The sequence below is a fragment of the Sebastes fasciatus genome, chromosome 7 (genome assembly GCF_043250625.1).
Source record: "Sebastes fasciatus isolate fSebFas1 chromosome 7, fSebFas1.pri, whole genome shotgun sequence".
NCBI lineage: Eukaryota > Metazoa > Chordata > Actinopteri > Perciformes > Sebastidae > Sebastes > Sebastes fasciatus.
In genome coordinates, this window is record NC_133801.1 from 33,195,223 (window position 1) to 33,212,464 (window position 17,242).

The 17,242-nt window shown below is 39.5% G+C and overlaps 1 protein-coding gene across 13 annotated transcripts in view; it reads left to right on the forward strand.

The window, feature by feature from the left end:
• Positions 1-10,812: 10,812 nt before the first annotated feature.
• The window catches only part of tenm4 (teneurin transmembrane protein 4), a 194,603-nt gene continuing 188,173 nt past the window's right edge, over positions 10,813-17,242 (forward strand). For 9 of the 13 annotated variants that reach the window (XM_074640400.1, XM_074640406.1, XM_074640407.1 and 6 more), the window contains exon 1: positions 10,814-11,417. The gene's annotated coding sequence lies outside the window, so the exon portion shown is untranslated. Of the gene's footprint in view, positions 11,418-11,470; positions 11,706-17,242 lie in introns of those variants that run through there. The other 4 variants (XM_074640402.1, XM_074640405.1, XM_074640413.1 and 1 more) reach the window with 3 other exon arrangements.

A 17,242-nucleotide genomic window follows, 5' to 3' on the forward strand; every position in this document is an offset into this window, starting at 1 on the left:
AAGATGAACTGGACGTGATAATGGTTCCTGCACCAGACCTGCCTGGGCTGTCTCTGTGTTGTAATTCAGCTTTTTAAACTGGAAAACATGAAATATTATTTACTTTTACTCAAAATACGTCAACGTCAGTCACATTCCTGTTTTGCATGACAGGCTTCACCAGATATAACTTTCTTTATTTTTTGTGCTTCCGTGGAGTTTGTGTTGGAGTCTGAGTTGTGGTGGGGGCTGGTCGTTTGTTGGCATTAGCGGAATCCATTTCTAACCGAACATTGGCAATGATTGCACACTGTTAGCCCTGTAGAGAGTAAAGACACTTCACATTAAAAGCAGTCTACAGGCTGATAGAGGAAACCCAGAAAGTTGCGGAAGGTCTAATTTTTTTTAGGTTACAATTTGTTCACACATTGGCAATAAAAAAACGATTAAAAAACGTTTATACGTGTAAAACCTTAAATACAGTCCATTTAAAGTGAGAAATGCTAAGCTGATCTGAGCTAGTGAGGATGCTTAATTCAAGGTCTGCCAGCAGATGCTATTGGAAGTGACATCAAATCAAAAATGTATCTTTCAATAACAAAACTGCCTCATAATTAACAGTGATCAAGTGAGTGTTTGATCCAGAGAAAGCTCGAGTCAAATGTGAGATGGCGTGCCTTAATTGCCCTTTCAGTGCAGATATATAGGCTGGTTTGGTTTGGAGTTGTGAGTTATGTGAGGTTTTCTGATACTGTGTTAAATAATTTGTGGTTATTGAAATTAATTTTCCCTGCTGTGTTGCTCTTTAGAGTTAGAAGAGAAAACAAATTGGTCAATAAATCCTGCTGCAAGGCCTTCGATGACCTCAGTAAAGTTTGATACTTGTTGTTGCTATATGTTTTTTTTTATACTGACACAGTACGTTCAAGTCTGACGATCACCAACTGGAGTTTGCAGCTGGTGTCGACTGTCGTCTAGGTGATAACAGTCAAAGGTTTAGTTTATTGCTGATGTGTTTATGTAACCGAAATGTGAGGAGACTGAAAGGTAAGAATAAAAGATGATGATTCAACTATAAACAAAGACATGCATATTCACAATAAATGATGAATACTCAGTTAAAGCAAAGCAGTTTGAAAAATAGCATTTCATCAGTATTTTAATGTAAATTATATTGATTTTACAATAAGACAGTTTCTGATCAAAATGTGAATGTTAAGTAAGAAGATATTGTCTTTTTTTTTGTCAGTTAAGCATCAGGCGATGTGACACATACTGTATGGCTTCAGTGAATGACTCATGCTTATAGTGTAATTAAAGCCTTAAGTAAAAAGACATGCAGTTAAATGACATACTGTAGCCTGTATGATTATGCACTGTGACATAATCTATGTTGTGCATGATGGAATTTGTCACATCAAAATAATTCTGTTTCATTCCAGCCATTAAAAAAACTGATTTATATCATTCAAATAAAATGTAGTGTAGGTCACCTGTGTCAGTAAGGTATTTTTGGAATACATCTGTTCTTATAATGCATAATGTGTCCACAGACTGAGGCATCATAACCCATATGTTAGGCTGTGACTCAAATCAACCCCCTGTAAAAGTAATGATGGGCGGTTCGTGACACGCATGAATACTCTGCTACGTACCACACTCATTTACAAGCGAGCCGCTCAGCTCCCCTGTATGCCAGTCATAACTCAGGCATTTTTTTGAGGGACGATGCAGTGGAGGAGGTCAGACCACAGACGCTGCTGGCTGGCTGATAATAGCTGATGGCTTTGAGTGGTCTTTAGAGTGGGATCTAAGCAAAAAATCCTGATTACATTCATATTCAGACCATGAACTGATCAAGGGCTTTTTCTCTACCTCTGAATGAGGCAGCACTTTGCTTGGAGATTGTCTCTTTCAATTGTCTCGACCAATTGCAAATGACTATACAAGGATCTAGTCTTTCTTCTATAATGGTAGGAAATTGGATGAGGAAAAAAAAAACTTGTCGCACTACTTTATGATGACGTATGTGTGAGTGTCCACCCATGTGAGTGTGTGTAATTTATTGCAAGCTAAGCCTACTTTATAATTCATATCGTCTGTATAGCATCCAGCACATTTGCAGTGCATGAGCTGCTGTACTTTTCAAACAGCTTGCTTCTGAAGCCGTCTCTGGTGACATGCTACAGCTATTTTCTGCTTAGGGCCACATATTAATAAATGTCGGTAGTGGTGAGCTGGCCTAGGCACTGACTTAATGTACTGCTGAATCGGTGAGTTGACCTTCGACCCTGACACCACCCTTCAGCTCATATTAAGACAACACGAGCAGGGGCGCTGAGCTGCAACTTGATTTTGACGGACATGCAGTCGTTATCTCTGCTTGCCACCACTAATCATATGCCTCCACAGAGTAATGGCTCAGGTCACAGGGATGACAGAATTTCAAGGGCAAAACTCACCCAGCGTTTCTGTTTCAGACAAATAAGTCAGCCGGTGTGTTAGCCATCACACGAAGCACAATGTGACCACGATGACACAAGTGCAATATGCTGCAGCTTTCTACAGTCAATAAAAGCATTGGTAAAGTGCTCAAGTGAATCTGTCCAACGGTAATGACTGGATGACACTTCAGGGCGCTTAAGTTATGTTACGCCCCATGTAATTGTATGACACAACTGAGAGCATCCTACTCTGTGAAAATAATAAGTTACCACCTCATTTTATTCTACTGCTGATTCTTTATTTAGCAGTATGTCCTTACGGGATTCCTACACATTCAATGTGACATGGATACCCTACGGCAGTCTTTCCCAAACTTTTCCCATACAACTAAACTGCATCTCCGCAATACGTTATGAGGGATCGTATTTTCTCCCGGATTAAGGGCGCAGTTTTAAACACGTGATTAACGTCAATTGAAACAAAACAAAATGGAAAACGCAACAAAAGTACTTGGGTTTGGGCAAGAAAACTACTCTGTTAGGCTTAGTAAAAAACATCATGGCTTGGCTTAAAATGACTTAAATACAAAACAAAAATGTAACAAATTACTAAGTTTCACACGGGACACGAACAGCGAACTGTTGACCATTTTTCATGTAAGAAAGAAAATAAATCACTAACATTTAAAAATAAAAAAATCCTCTCTTTGCACTTTTCTTTTCCTTTTCAAAGTTGTATTTTTCCCTCACCTCCATGAGCATTACTGATACTAGTTCTCCTGAGGAAAGAGAATAGTCCGATTAGAAATGATTGCCTGCTTGTCCCTGTTGCCACGTCTCCGAGACTTTCTCACAACCATTTCACATAATCGTCATTCACTGCAGTGATCTTCTCATCTGCATGGTGGCAGCCCTACTACCAGCACAAGGACAAGAAATTGGACCTCAGCGGGGAGCTAAATGCGCCTTCAATCTCAACAATCCTTTTAATCTTTCATCAATCATGTGGAAGCAGTTCGGAGCCCTGATCCTATTACGGTTTGAGGGGAATAGCTTGAATTGACAAACACAAGAACTGCAGTGAAAGTTTGCCACGCAAGAAAGTTGTGATGGAAGCTGGGGTTGGCTTGGCAATTTGACGAGAAAATCCTTAAACTGGTATGCTAAAATAGAAAGCAAACAAACAAACAATTAGAAGTGGTATTTCACTTGCCTTCATCTTAAGAGAACATTAAAAAAAAAAACGGAGATGGTTTTAAAAATTGTTTTCTTCAGCAGCACTAAAAGTGGCCGTCACTGAGACGGCAGGACCGAATGGAATGTAAACCCTAAACAGGGTCTGAATTTACAAAGTCTGCTCAGGCCAAGTTGCTCTAAAGTGGCCAATTTAGGAATAAAGCTGAAGAATAATGGGCGGTTCATCACAGCTGAAAGTTTCTCTAATAGTAATTTACCAAACGTTTTAGGTTCAAATGTGCTCCCACCTCAAGACTAATGAGCCGGAAAGGTGATTTAGAGTAAATAAGGGTGTTCTTATTACAGAGATGCTGTTGCTGCAACAAGCACTATATCACTTATTTGTTGCCTCAGGTTTGTATGGCAGAATGTAATTGAGATAATGGTGGTTCTTTTATTGGGTTCTGATATTGAACCAATAAATAATGTGAATTCCAAACCTAATCAGTTTTATTTGGAAATGCTAAATGCCAACAAAAAACTGTAATCTGAACAATTTTTGTTTCAGTTTCAAAGCTGAAATAACATTGATGTTGTATTTATTTTAAACATCCACTCTGATATAATACTTATTACAGGGAACCACTTTAAAATTGGAATTTTCTTTTGTGCAATTGTGTGCCTGTTATTTTTCAGTGTCACTATAACGTGTGCAGTTGTGCTCAAAACGACACATTGCATACATTAATGACATATTGTGGCATCTGTTAGCCTTATACTGTTATTAGCATTTTTGCTCACAAACAGTAAAGTAGCCATCACAGTTTGGACACTGAAACTGACTCATCAAGAAGAGACTATAATTTAGAAATGATTTGGGGTTTTAGTCATCAAGCTGAAGAAGCAGTGACTGCTAACAGAACCATTCCCACATATACATAGGGCTTAAGCTTTTGGATATTCAAATTTAAGCTAATGTATACACCAAATATTGGTTGGATGGTAACGAGAGGTAAATATTTAAGAATTGTTTGGGCATCTGTCATTTGCTGCTATCTGCTATTTTATAGAGAAATATCTCTAACGTTGCTTTAAAGGTTCTCTATTCAACATTCAGAGCATTAAAGATGCAGTAGGCAGTATATTTTTGGCATCATTGGTCAAAAATTCCATAATAACCTTTCATCATATTGTAATTCAATCACAGGTCATTTCAGAGAGAGAGCGTTCCTATTGGCTATGCTCTGGTCATGTGACCGGAACTCGGCGTTCCTTCAACAGATTTCACAATGGTTGCCGGGTCACAAACTCTCATTTTACAGCTAAACCGTGCACTACAAGATGATTCTGAAAACATTTGAGGAGAGAAATAGGCATTAACGTAACAGAATATTGATTCATATTTGATCAGTGCTGCCTAGTTTGACCGTTTGGTCGGAGTTTGCGAGTGATTGACAGCCGGCTCTCACAGACACATATGGATAGCAGACCTCAGATCAGCTCTTACTGCTTGTTTTACTCCGGTCTGTGAAATCTTGCAGATGCAGCTAGGAGCACCGGAGGACACAGAGGCAGATGATTTTTTTCAGGTTACTTGTTTCATGTGCTACTGTCAAGCTATAGCGACCGTTTTATAAAAAATATATTTTTTTAATCATATTTGCTCCAATCTTGTCTACTTCAGCTTTAACATAGCCGCAGACAACTATTTGCTATGTAAAGGTAAAGAGGAGTAATGTCTACCTGAGCTGAGTCTGAAGTCGCTTTCCGTCTGTATGTGTTGTAATCCCAACTTCTGTGCTTTGTCTACATAGCCGGGCCAGCTGCGTGCCTTTTAGTGTATGTGAGCATGCCCCACTGGCTAGCTCACTGCCGAGGCTTTGCACTGCTCTCATACGGCGGTTACAGCTGATAACGCCATCCCGACCCACGACGTTGTCGCAGAAACGTAGCGCCCAACCTCCAGGACCCCCTCAGGTAAACACTGTTAGCTCTGTTAACACTATTACTGTTGTTTGCACTGTAAGCGCTATTAGCAACGTTAGCTGTGAGCCACCATATGGAGAGGCAATAGATATGCTCTCAATTTCACGTTGGTTTAGCACCTTTAAGTCCAGTGACTTAAGAGACAGCGAGCTCAGTTTTAAAGCTATAGTGAAGATACTGGCATTATATGAAACTAGTTGTCCTAAGGAATCCAGTGGTATCAACCATGTCATACTAGCGTGCTGAGAAGGAGGCTAAATAACGCTACAAACTTACGCTAAATTTTGGCGAGGAAAAACTGTCATGGCCATTTTCAAAGGGGTCCCTTGACCTCTGACCTCCAGATATGTGAATGTAAATGGGTTCTATGGGTACCCACGAGTTTCCCCTTTACAGACATGCCCACTTTATGATAATCACATGCAGTTTGGGGCAAGTCATAGTCAAGTCAGCACACTGACTCACTGACAGCTGTTGTTGCCTGTTAGGCTGCAGTTTGCCATGTTATGATTTGAGCATATTTTTTTATACTAAATACAGTACCGTTGAGGGTTTCTGGACAATATTTGTCATTGTTTTGTGTTGTTAATTGATTTCCAATAATAAATATATACATACATTTGCATAAAGCAAGCATATTTGCCCACTCCCATGTTGATTGACAACCCTAAAAAACATATATTGTACTCATCTTGCAAAATATGTTCTGCTGTGACAGATAAGATGCTATACAACATTATGTCACCCATGCTGCACTGCATTACAAATACAGTATATTACAAATATCAAGAAGCCACATACAGTGTGCTGGTGTTTTCTAATGAGGAAATCATTAACAAAGAAATAGGAAAGTGAAAGGAAAAAAGAAAAAAAAGAGGACAGGGAGTGGGGTACAGCATATCCCTAATTAAGAGTTTTATGGGGCATATAATTTGAGTCACAGCACTAAGCCTTGATTCAAAAGCAAACACATTTTTCTTTGGATATTACAAGAACACAGTGCAGCAGGCTGAAATCTCACAAGTTCATTGCCACTGCGTAAGTTATTCACAGACTGAAATCTGCTATATGCTGTTGATTAAACAACACTGGGAGTGCTATGGCTTTAAATAGTTCATAATGTATGTTGTCCTAAAACAGAACAGATAACTCTGTCAACAGTTTGAATGTCATTGATCTGATATTTGATAAGTCTACTATCTAATGACAAAGTGAAGAGAGAGGGATCTTCAGTTACACAGTTAAAAGATGTTTTGTGCATACTGTCTCCATCCGCCATACAGCAGGCTCTAATTATAACAGTGATTATGAAAGCACACAACTACCGTGTGCACATTCACGTTACATCATTGTCACTCCTCTGAACAGATACTGTACCTCCTGGAGTTATGATGAGAACAGCTGTACAGCTGTGATATATGAATGCATTTGTTGATGTATAGCTCATTGTTCTGCCTTTTGTGTAATTTTGAAGCTTACTGTATTTCACAAAGCACAGAGTTCATATTCTTAGTATTGTACTTGTATTGTACTGTAGTTCTGAATGCCAGCAGGATATCCTCAGGTCAAGGTGTAGGACTTCCATTAGACAGTATATTTTGCGGCCATAACTACTGAACTATTGTAACTAATGGAGATACGGACTTAATTCAAGATCCTAAGGGGATGGGAGAAATCAATTAAAAATTAAGTGACAGGAATAATGTTCAGTGTTGGCAGAGATTTGCACTCTGTAAGTGCCTTCTAGTTTCTACTATCGATATGGTATACTTCTTAAATGCAGTATTGCTTAACGTCTGGCATCTGCCAATGTTGTTAATGTTATCTCTATGCGATGTGTATTATGCTAAAATTATTGTTTTATCTTATTTATATTCTATTTTCTGTGCTTTTTATTATTATTTGCTGTTGCAGTGGCCCAGTTTCACCACAGAGATCATTAATGTTGCATTTTATTTTACTTTAAAACTTTAGTTACATTTTTGTTTTGGCCATTTGGGGGGTAGCGGGAACAAGTAGTTAACACAACACTGGCATATCATCACTTAAAGTTCATATGGCAAACATCAGCTGCTTATGTACACTTCCAGCAGATATAAGCAACATTATCATTTACTTGAAGTCATATATCTGGCCATCTAGCTGTCCAATATTCACTCTCTTTTAGCACTGTTTTTGGTCTCCACCAACTCCTGAGGGAAATATGTGGTTCCTTATTGATAAATGCTCCACTATCACCAGCTCGTCACTTACTGTGTCTGTCTACGGTTCATGGTGCTGAGCAGGTAGTGTAAAGTGGCGCTTTTAGGAAACAAATGCCCGCTGCGGTCGAAATGCGAATTTGGGTGATAATTCTCTGTAGATTCATCAATATGAGCGACCTCTTTCACCGTGTCACATTGTTTACACATTGTCATTGATACTATGAAAATAATGGTTACAGAAGCTTTAATGAAAGGCCTACTAAAGATTGTTTTTGAATTAGCTTAAATAGCAAAGTTCCTTAAAACATGAGTGTTTTTGATCAGACACAAATTGCAGTTTGTTGCTGGCAGGATGAAAACAGCACAATCTGTGTCATGCAGCTTTACTCAGCTTTAAAATGTGTGTATTTGGATGTGATCTACAATACGCCATCAATTCTGTTTGATGGTTGAGTACAGACTACCACTGTAAGCTACAAGATGTAACCTGCATCAATTTATTTTTTGCACATGGGGCCCCATGAAAAGTGGTGCATAACCAGTGAATTACAGCCTACCACCTGCAAACACGAGCCTGAATGCGGCTTCTCAAACTGGCCCCCTTTCCTCCTGTTGCCTGGGTCAACGGCAAATCTCACATTCCCACAATGACACGACCACAATGCCAGGCCAGTCTTGAGTTTTACATTTGAAAGCATATTTAACTTTTCACTCATCCATTCACCGCCCGTGAGCAGTAAGACTCTGAGCCTGGCCAAGATTAGCTTTTGGCAGACAATGCAGTGAATTAAAGGCCACACATGGCCCCTCTCTTGTTCTCTGGGTGACCAAACACACTTCCAGGGCCAGGAACTCTTGACCAGTCTTTTTAACCCACAAGGAGAAACTAGGAATTGGAGATAAGTATATGGCAATGGATTTAGGTTCAGAACTCGGCCAGACAAAAGTGTTGTCAGATGGTACAAGACAGATGGTCTTTTTCCTCGCTAACCTACCAAACTCTAGTGTCAGAGGTTTCAGCAGAGGTTGAGGAAAACACTTGGGCCTATTGACAAATGCTGAAATATTTACTTTTATAAATTTTAGTTGTCTATTAAGGCATAAGGGAGCCTGTTAGTATCTCAATGCCAAAACATGTTCATGTAGACTATTGGACTAAAAGCCTTAGTTTAAATAGAAAATGGCTGAAACATCACAGTTAATATTAAGCAGATGTTGCTGTTCCTTCTTACATGTTTATCAAGGATTCACAAACAAGTCTAACACGCACCGCTGATTATTCTTCCCTAACATTTATTAATTGCTGAAGAGAAAGCCTAATTAAAAACAAAAAAAATACAAAAGCACATCCCCAGGTAAATAAATAGATAAACTGGAGAAAATTTAAGAATGCTAAAAAAACATTCTCTTAAGAATCTCAGTAACTACTGTATATCTAACAAAAACAAAACAGTTATGATTTATAGTTATGACTTAGCACACAAAACTAGGACTTTGAATGACTTTTAAATCATGACTTAGTGTCTCATAATTCATATTTGGTATGTGATAGAATGTTAAAAAGCGTGTTTATTGTTTTCTTAGAGGAAATTCTCCATAATCACTTAAAACAGTTAAAGCAGCAGTAGGCTGTATATTTTTTGGCATCATTGGGCAAAAGTTCCATAATAACCTTTCAGCATATTGTAATTCAAGTGTTCTGAGAGAAAACTAGACTTCTGCACCTCCTCATGGCTCTGTTTTCAGGCTTTAGAACATCTAGCCAGTGACGGGAGATTTAGGCCAATCACAGGTCATTTCAGAGAGAGAGCGTTCCTATTGGCTGTGCTCCGGCTGGTGGGCGGTGCTTGGCATTTCCTCAACAGATCTCAACATGGCTGCCGCGTCCCAAACTTTCTCATCTTACAGCTAAACAGTACACTACAAGATGATTCGGAAAACATGTGAGGCGAGAAATAGGCATTACAGTAACCGAATATTGATTCATATTTGATCAGCGCCGCCTAGTTTGACCTTTTGGTCGGAGTCTGTGAGTGATTGACAGCCGGCTGGTAGACGGCAGCTGGACGGCTGTCTCCAGCTCGGCTCCGATCGGTTGTTTTCCTCCAGTCTGGGAAATCTTGCTGATGTCATTAGGAGCACAGGAGGACACAGAGGCACATGATGTTTTTTTCAGATTACCTGTCTCATGTACTACTGTCAGGATATAGTGACCGTTTTTATATAAAAAAAAACCTTTTTTAATCATATTTGCTCCATTTCTACCCATTGCTGCTTTAATAATTGGTGGAGAGAAAGCCTATTTAAACAAAAATTACAAAAGCACATCCCTGTCAGGTAAATAAATAGATAAACTGGGGTATAATTTAAGAATGCTAAAAAAACATTCTCTTAATCTCAGTAATTACTGTATATCTAAAAAAAATAGTTATGATTTATAGTCATGACTTAGCACATCAAAACAAGGACTTTTAATCATGACTCAGTGTCTCATCATTTATTTTTGCTAGATTTGAAAGAATGTAGAAAAGCATTTTTATTGTCTTAGAGGAAATTCTCCATAGTTAAAGTTAAACACATACTTAAAACAGATTACAGAAAGTCGTTTTCACATCATCCATGGCACCCTGTACACACATTACGACTTTATTACAGTATGCAACACAAAGTCTTATTTTGATTGATTATGACCTAATAATCTGTGATAAGTATGCAATGCTAAATATCTAATTTTGAGTCTTCATAGGAGAACATCAGTCATACTTTATACTTCTCGTTTGGAAGCCTTCACTTGTTAAATGTTTTTTTTCCCCCTAGTGTTGTCATATATTTGTATGTTTTCCTAGATGGAAAGGCCTTGCATATATTAGGTGAAATAAAATAGAAAATAATGTGTTGAAGGTTAATAACGTTTGCACATTGTCATTCCCTTTAGGATTATTATTATTATATCTGTTATTTTTTTTCTCGAGGAGAAAAACCGGGGAGGAGAAGCAGAAAGAGGCAGATCTGTGGAGGGACTATGGCTCAGTACCGAAGGGGGCGACCACGTACAGTCGCACACTGAGCCTCAGCCCTGTTCCAAACTCCTAATTGTACATCGTGAGGGACCAGGCGGCTTGTCATTCTCCAGCATATCGGCTGGCGTGTCACCTTATCTCCCGCTGTGTGTCCGGGGACTATTTCACATATTTCTCCCCGAAGGATTTTCACGGCGTTCAATTAGGTGTGTGTGCATGCTAATGGACATCTTGGACGGCTGCCTCGCTCATCCATGTGTGCCTCAGTGAGAGCTCCGTAAGCAGCAGCAGCAGCAGCAGAAGCACCTTGGAGCAGCAGCAGCACTACAGAGCAGCAGCAGCAGCACCTTGGATCATCAGCAGCAGCAGCAGCAGCAGGAGGAGGAGGAGGAGGAGGAGGAGGAGGAGGATTTTTCTGTGCCGTACCGTGTCGTGCTCAGTGGAAATACACTCGCCTGCTCTGGGTAACGTTACTATCAAAACGAGAGGGAGGGAAGAAGAAGAGGGAGACGAAGTAGAAGCATAAGGGGCTTTTTGGAGGCATCTCCGACTATCCTGGTGAATTGTGAACGGGACAGGCCTGCTACATTGGATGTGTCTTCAGAATGGTAAGGTTCATTTCAGTGTGATTTTTGTGCCAGTGTTGCAGAAACAGACAGCTGCACGCAGGCAGGCAGCATCCTGCAGTAGCGGAGCGGACAACTGATGTAGGAGAGCCGCGATCACTCTCACTACAGACGGACGCTTTTCTTTGCATTTGCAACGTTTGTTTATGCCGATTTTTTTTTTTATAAATCTGCCCATTTACGCACGTTATTACTCGGACAGAGAGACAGAGAGATAGAGAGATAGAGAGAGGGAGAGAGATTAACGGAGCTTCTGAACGGTGCAGCACGGTAGGATACCTGCTCCTCGGGTTTTAGCAGCCTAAAGGGTTTTGTGGACCACCTTAACATCGCACTGTGTGAATGTGATAGCTAGTACGGGATCAAAAAGTCCTCAGTTTCCTCTCAGAGCAGGCTCAGGAGCAGCAGGAACAGGGATGTCTGCAGCGCGTCCTAAATAATGTCAGATAGGTACATCAATAACGGATGAAGGCGGATCAGGACTTGCTCTCTGAATCTAGAGGTGGGTTAAAGTGCCCTGCTGTATGGAGACTAGATATGTGCAGAAAGCTGCTGTTCTATGACGGTGTCTGAATAGACTGCAAGGATATTACTAAATGCAATTGTTTGTATTTAAAGGCATATAGAAAGGGACATGTAGATTTGTTGTGGTTGGGATTGGGACTGTATCCACCCCTCTGTTTTATACAGGTGAGTCCATATTCAACTTTGTAGTATAGCCTCTATCATAGTGTGGCAGCAGAACCAGTGAATTGCGTATGCGTCTGCTGAAATGCTTTGTAAGGCTCAGAGAAAACTGCATAGCTGATAGTTAAGCTCCAACATAATAATAATAATAAATATTAAAATTCTTCCCACAAATACTGTGATTTTAACATCAAATCAAATAATACATCTTTAACTTGTCCCATTATTCAAATTATATTAAATTACATTTTAGATTCACCATAATTTGATTAGGCTTTTTTTTTTTTTTTTTACGATTTTGTCCTGTTAAATTTATGAGGCAAAGCCTTAACAACTGCATCATCACATGGGGTCATAATCAAACCAATTAAGTTACTGTAGGTGAAATACATTTAGAAACCTCTATTTGATTGTTCTGCAGTTCAGAAACATTTGAGACTGGAGGAGTAAAAGTGTGAGTAGGACCCCTGGGAGTCATTGTTGGGGCCCTACACACGGCTTAGAGCAACTCTGCACTCTGATTGGGCAAGTTGTAAGACTAACACACACACACACACACACACACACACACACACCTTTGATGTAGTAGTACTCACGCTGGTAGTAGATTTTGGTGTTACGCTACATCACACCAATATACGTAGATCATTTGTGGTAGAATTTCTCCAGTAATAGACAAAAGTATACTCAAGAGTTGTGTAAAATGTGAAATGTTAAATGTATACGTGAACTGATCTTTAACTGAAGGGTACGTTACACCTTTGTGTCCGAACAAGTCAATCAAAAAAAGTACAATTGCCCCATCGTGATCTAAGTGAATGTTTTAAATATTTATTTTAAATTTAAGAAACAACTACTTTGGTATTTTCAGTCTGTTTTAGTAGTCAAACTTTTCCAAAGCCATGCTGCAGACATCAGAACCATTAAAAATCACGCTCTGTGTGTGTGGGAGATCTTTTTGCATATAGCGGAGCTCTCAAGTGCCGCCATTGGCCGTAGCAGGTTGCGTGACCTCAGATATTAGAGGTTAAATCCAAGGGAATCCAGGGGCCCTCCGTCCTCCATGGCAAGTGTTTGGTGGAGTCATCAAATGAAAAGTCTGAAGTTGTTAGGTCCCGCCGAGGTTAACCTTTGTAGAACAAGGCTGCATTCTCCCAGTTGTCTTTGTCGTGCTGATGAGCTCTGAGAAGCAGCGTCAGCGCTGGTTCTCTGCATGATAAGAGGGGAAACAACCCTCCCTTTGTGATCACAAATGAAAAATCTGTTGCTTGTCTTTTTCCACCTTTGTTGTTGTTTCATTGTGAATTGAACGCACAGCTAGTCTCCAAAGGACAGATTGCTGAAAGAGAGATGACATGTAAGTTGCAGTTGGACCTTGTTATATTCCATAAACGATTGTTGTGTTTGAACTAACGTTGGCAGCGTACGGGGGCAGAACGGTGACAGAGAGGAAACAATGAAATGCCTCTGTCCCTCCGGAGTTTTCCAGGGGGATATTGTGTATTTCAAGTAATAATTGTTGTGAGAACTGTACGGTCATCTAGGGAGGGAATGGCTGCTTTTGATGGAAATGGATACTGTGGATGGTGGAGACTATGGTTCTCCATGATATTGTGTGGCTCAGTGGGAAGAGCATGACAATAGAAATGATGACAGTACAAGATTATCAGCAAAGCAGCATTTACCTGCTTTGGGCTACAGAAAACTTAAATAGATTTCTATATAGGGGTGTAAGAAAATATAGAAAATATTGTGATATTATGTTTTGTGATACTGTATCAATTCTCAAAAACACTATCGGTTTTCAATATCAAATAGTCTACATGCAAAGATTAACCCAGTCAATACTTTATTTCATTTGCAAAGAGATGCTCCCTCTCAGTGGATGTGCCCTCTCAAAGTAGTGCTATGATCTTGGATGTTACAGGGACGACAATAAATGCAAATGCAGATCCCACTGATCTGATAAGAAAAAGTAAACTTTTTTTAAATCAGATTTTATGCATATGGTATTATGGTATTTGGAATGTGTTCTTTATACTATGGCAGTTTTTTCCTAAAATTAGATTAAAAAAAATAACAATATATCGCCTTGCTTACAGTATCGCAATATATTGAATCGTAACCCCTGTATCACCATACGTATCGTATCGTCAAATTCTTGTCAAAACACGGCCGGTCTGTGTCAGTAAAGTCAAATCTACTATATTTGACATTTACATGTAAATTATACATTGTTAATTTGTACAGTCAGTGTTGCTTACGTACCTGCTTTTTCAACTTACTGTAGCAGAATCGAGTGCAACTAAAGGAGAGGTGAATTTCCAAGCCTGGAGCATTATGTTTAGTTGAAGCTGCAGTCTGTCATCTCGTGATTTATCACACATAGAACTAATGGGTAGCTGTCACAATTACACCACTTTATTGGACATGAAAGTCCCCCCCCCTTTCTATCAAACACACACACACACACACACACACACACACACACACACACGCACCCACACTCCCACACTCCCACACACAACCCCCCAAATGTTGACAGCACAGCTCCAGACTTTGTGTGATAAGTTGAGGACACTGCAGAAATCAAAAGCATGTGGTGTTACCAAGTGACCAACTGATTGTTGCAAAGCAGTTTCTCTTTGTGGAGAGTCACCAGTTTTTGCCCTTTAATACAGTTGCCTCTGCTAGCCCCTACATACAGATCTACACAGATACCTCAGATTTATGTCTGCAACATCATAACAAATCTCTCTTTTGTGCTTTATAGCTGCATCATTCTAATTGGACAAACAGAGAACTGAAGTGAAAGTTATTTTTGTGGCCGTTGTCGACCTGACCTGGGTATTAAAATAGAGTTCAGTTGTTTGTTTGATGCAGTATGTGTGTTTTGTGTTTTAGCCCTTTCAGAAAGCGTTAAAGGTTCCTTGTGAGATGGGGAATCAAATAATTAAATGTGGCAGACAAAAGCTAAGGGACTTCTTTTTTAAATAAATTAAGAGCCTGGAAATTGTATTGCAGAGCAGCCTCTAGTCAATTCCACCTTGGTGTTGTTAGCTCCAAAATAAACATATATCAAAACCTTTGCTGCATTAATGCTATAACACTGCTGTACATTGGAAACCATATTAGTGGTTAAATAATGAAAAATCCCCCAAAAAATCCAAATTCCCTGATAAAAGAAATGTTATATTTAGTCTCATTTAATATGATTCACCATTAAAAAAAATTAAGGGAAATATGAAGGGGAACTTTTTGATGAGGGATAAGCCACCTTAATAATAGCATTAAGCATAATATAGATCTGGTTGGATGTTTAAGATGTGTCTTCACATTCTCTGTTTTCCTGGAGAATTGCAGTCTTCACTTTTTATCCCTAAAACCATCTGATCCATTTTTCAAAGAACTGGAATCTTACACCTGTTTGGTGCTCTGAAAGTCAGAATCACTCAAACAAAGTACTTGAGGAGTGAGGTTGAGGTTGAAATTATGCACTTGAGCCCCCAGACACAGTGTAGTATTTCTCCTCCCGGGCGCACAGCAACAGACTCCCCTTTGTGTCCGACATTTCATAGTACGCATGTAGCAATTTTTAAGATGACTCTCATTGCTGCGGAAGCTAATGACGATCCGCAGGTGTGGTACTCATTATCCTTACATACTCTGCTTTGATATATTCTTGTCTGCTCGGTGCCACAGTAGAGCATTATGCTGTTCATGTTTTTCCTAAAATGTGCTATGCTCCCCAAATAACTGTAGATCATTTTAGAGTATTTTACAGAGCAGAAACCTCATCCTCAGAGTAGACTGGGGGATAGTCGAAGAGATAGCACATATACAGTGATGGCCATTGTTGGAAGTCCCACTTAATGCATTAATCTTACATCTCTTACATTAATAATGCAAACAGCCCTTTTGTGTGTGTTACACAGAAGAGACAATTTTGTATATATTTTTTAAAAGTAAAATTTCTCACCTGTTGCCAGACATGCATTTTGTTTTGTCTGAGGCACGAAAAGATGTTTTTTTCTCCAAACAATTGATTTAATTTTTGAAGGACGAAGAAAAAAACCAACATAAAACAGAGGTTCTGTTTTGTCTGTTTCTGTAGGTGACACATAAAGATCGCCAAACACTTACAGCACTCTGGGAATGCTCAGAATTATGACAACCGGGTATGTAAGAATAATGGGTAAAGGTCATTCCCTCTGATGTATGAAATCTAAGACAAACAAGACAGACAAGACCTTAGCATTTCTTTTGCAATTTGAAGGGGGAGTTGCAGGCAAACACAGAGCTCCAAAGGAAGCAGATTTACGGGTACACATGGGCCTGAATTTCAGATGCAAGTGGTTAGAGGGGCAGTTGTGAAAATGAAAATTGAACAGTGGTTAAGGAAGCTGTTGTTGCACTTAACAAGGTAGTTGCTCTGCAGCCTTAGAATTACCACAGAATCAAATCAAAGTCCCTTCTCCACAGTCTTAAAAAAACCCAACTCCATCTTTGAAATTCACAAAGCTGGTACTTTGAACAGGGCTGCAAAAATACAATCACACTGTGTGTTGCCTGGTGTACAGCATGTAATACCTTTACATTTGAGCAGCCAAAACAGGTGCTATGGTCTGAGTAGTTGTCTTTGAATCTTTTCCATACATTAGAGGATTGGAGGTAGAAAGTATAGCAGCAGTGCCTTTGGCTGACAGTGTCTCATTTAAGCAACAGCTTGCTTCAGGCCGTGGTATGTTGTGATTATATCATAGCTAAGGGGTGTTGTTCAGCCCGACGCGATAATTACAACATATCATGGTCTGAAGTGAGCCACTGCTTTTATAAAACGGTCATCAAATATAGCAAGACGAAAGTTATAGACACATTCCAATTTAAATTAAATTAATAATTATTACACGGCTGTGTTGAATACTCTATTCTGATTGGTCAATCACAGCATTCTGCGGTCTGTACTTTCTGTATAACAGACCGTTGCTATGTATAGCAGACCGTTGCTATGGGCGCAGCTCAGATGTCGGACTCTGGCGGACCGTTTTTGTGTCAACATATTGATTTCTTCAGTAAGTAGCCGTGTAATAAGCAGGGTAATGTACAGCTAGCAGGTCATT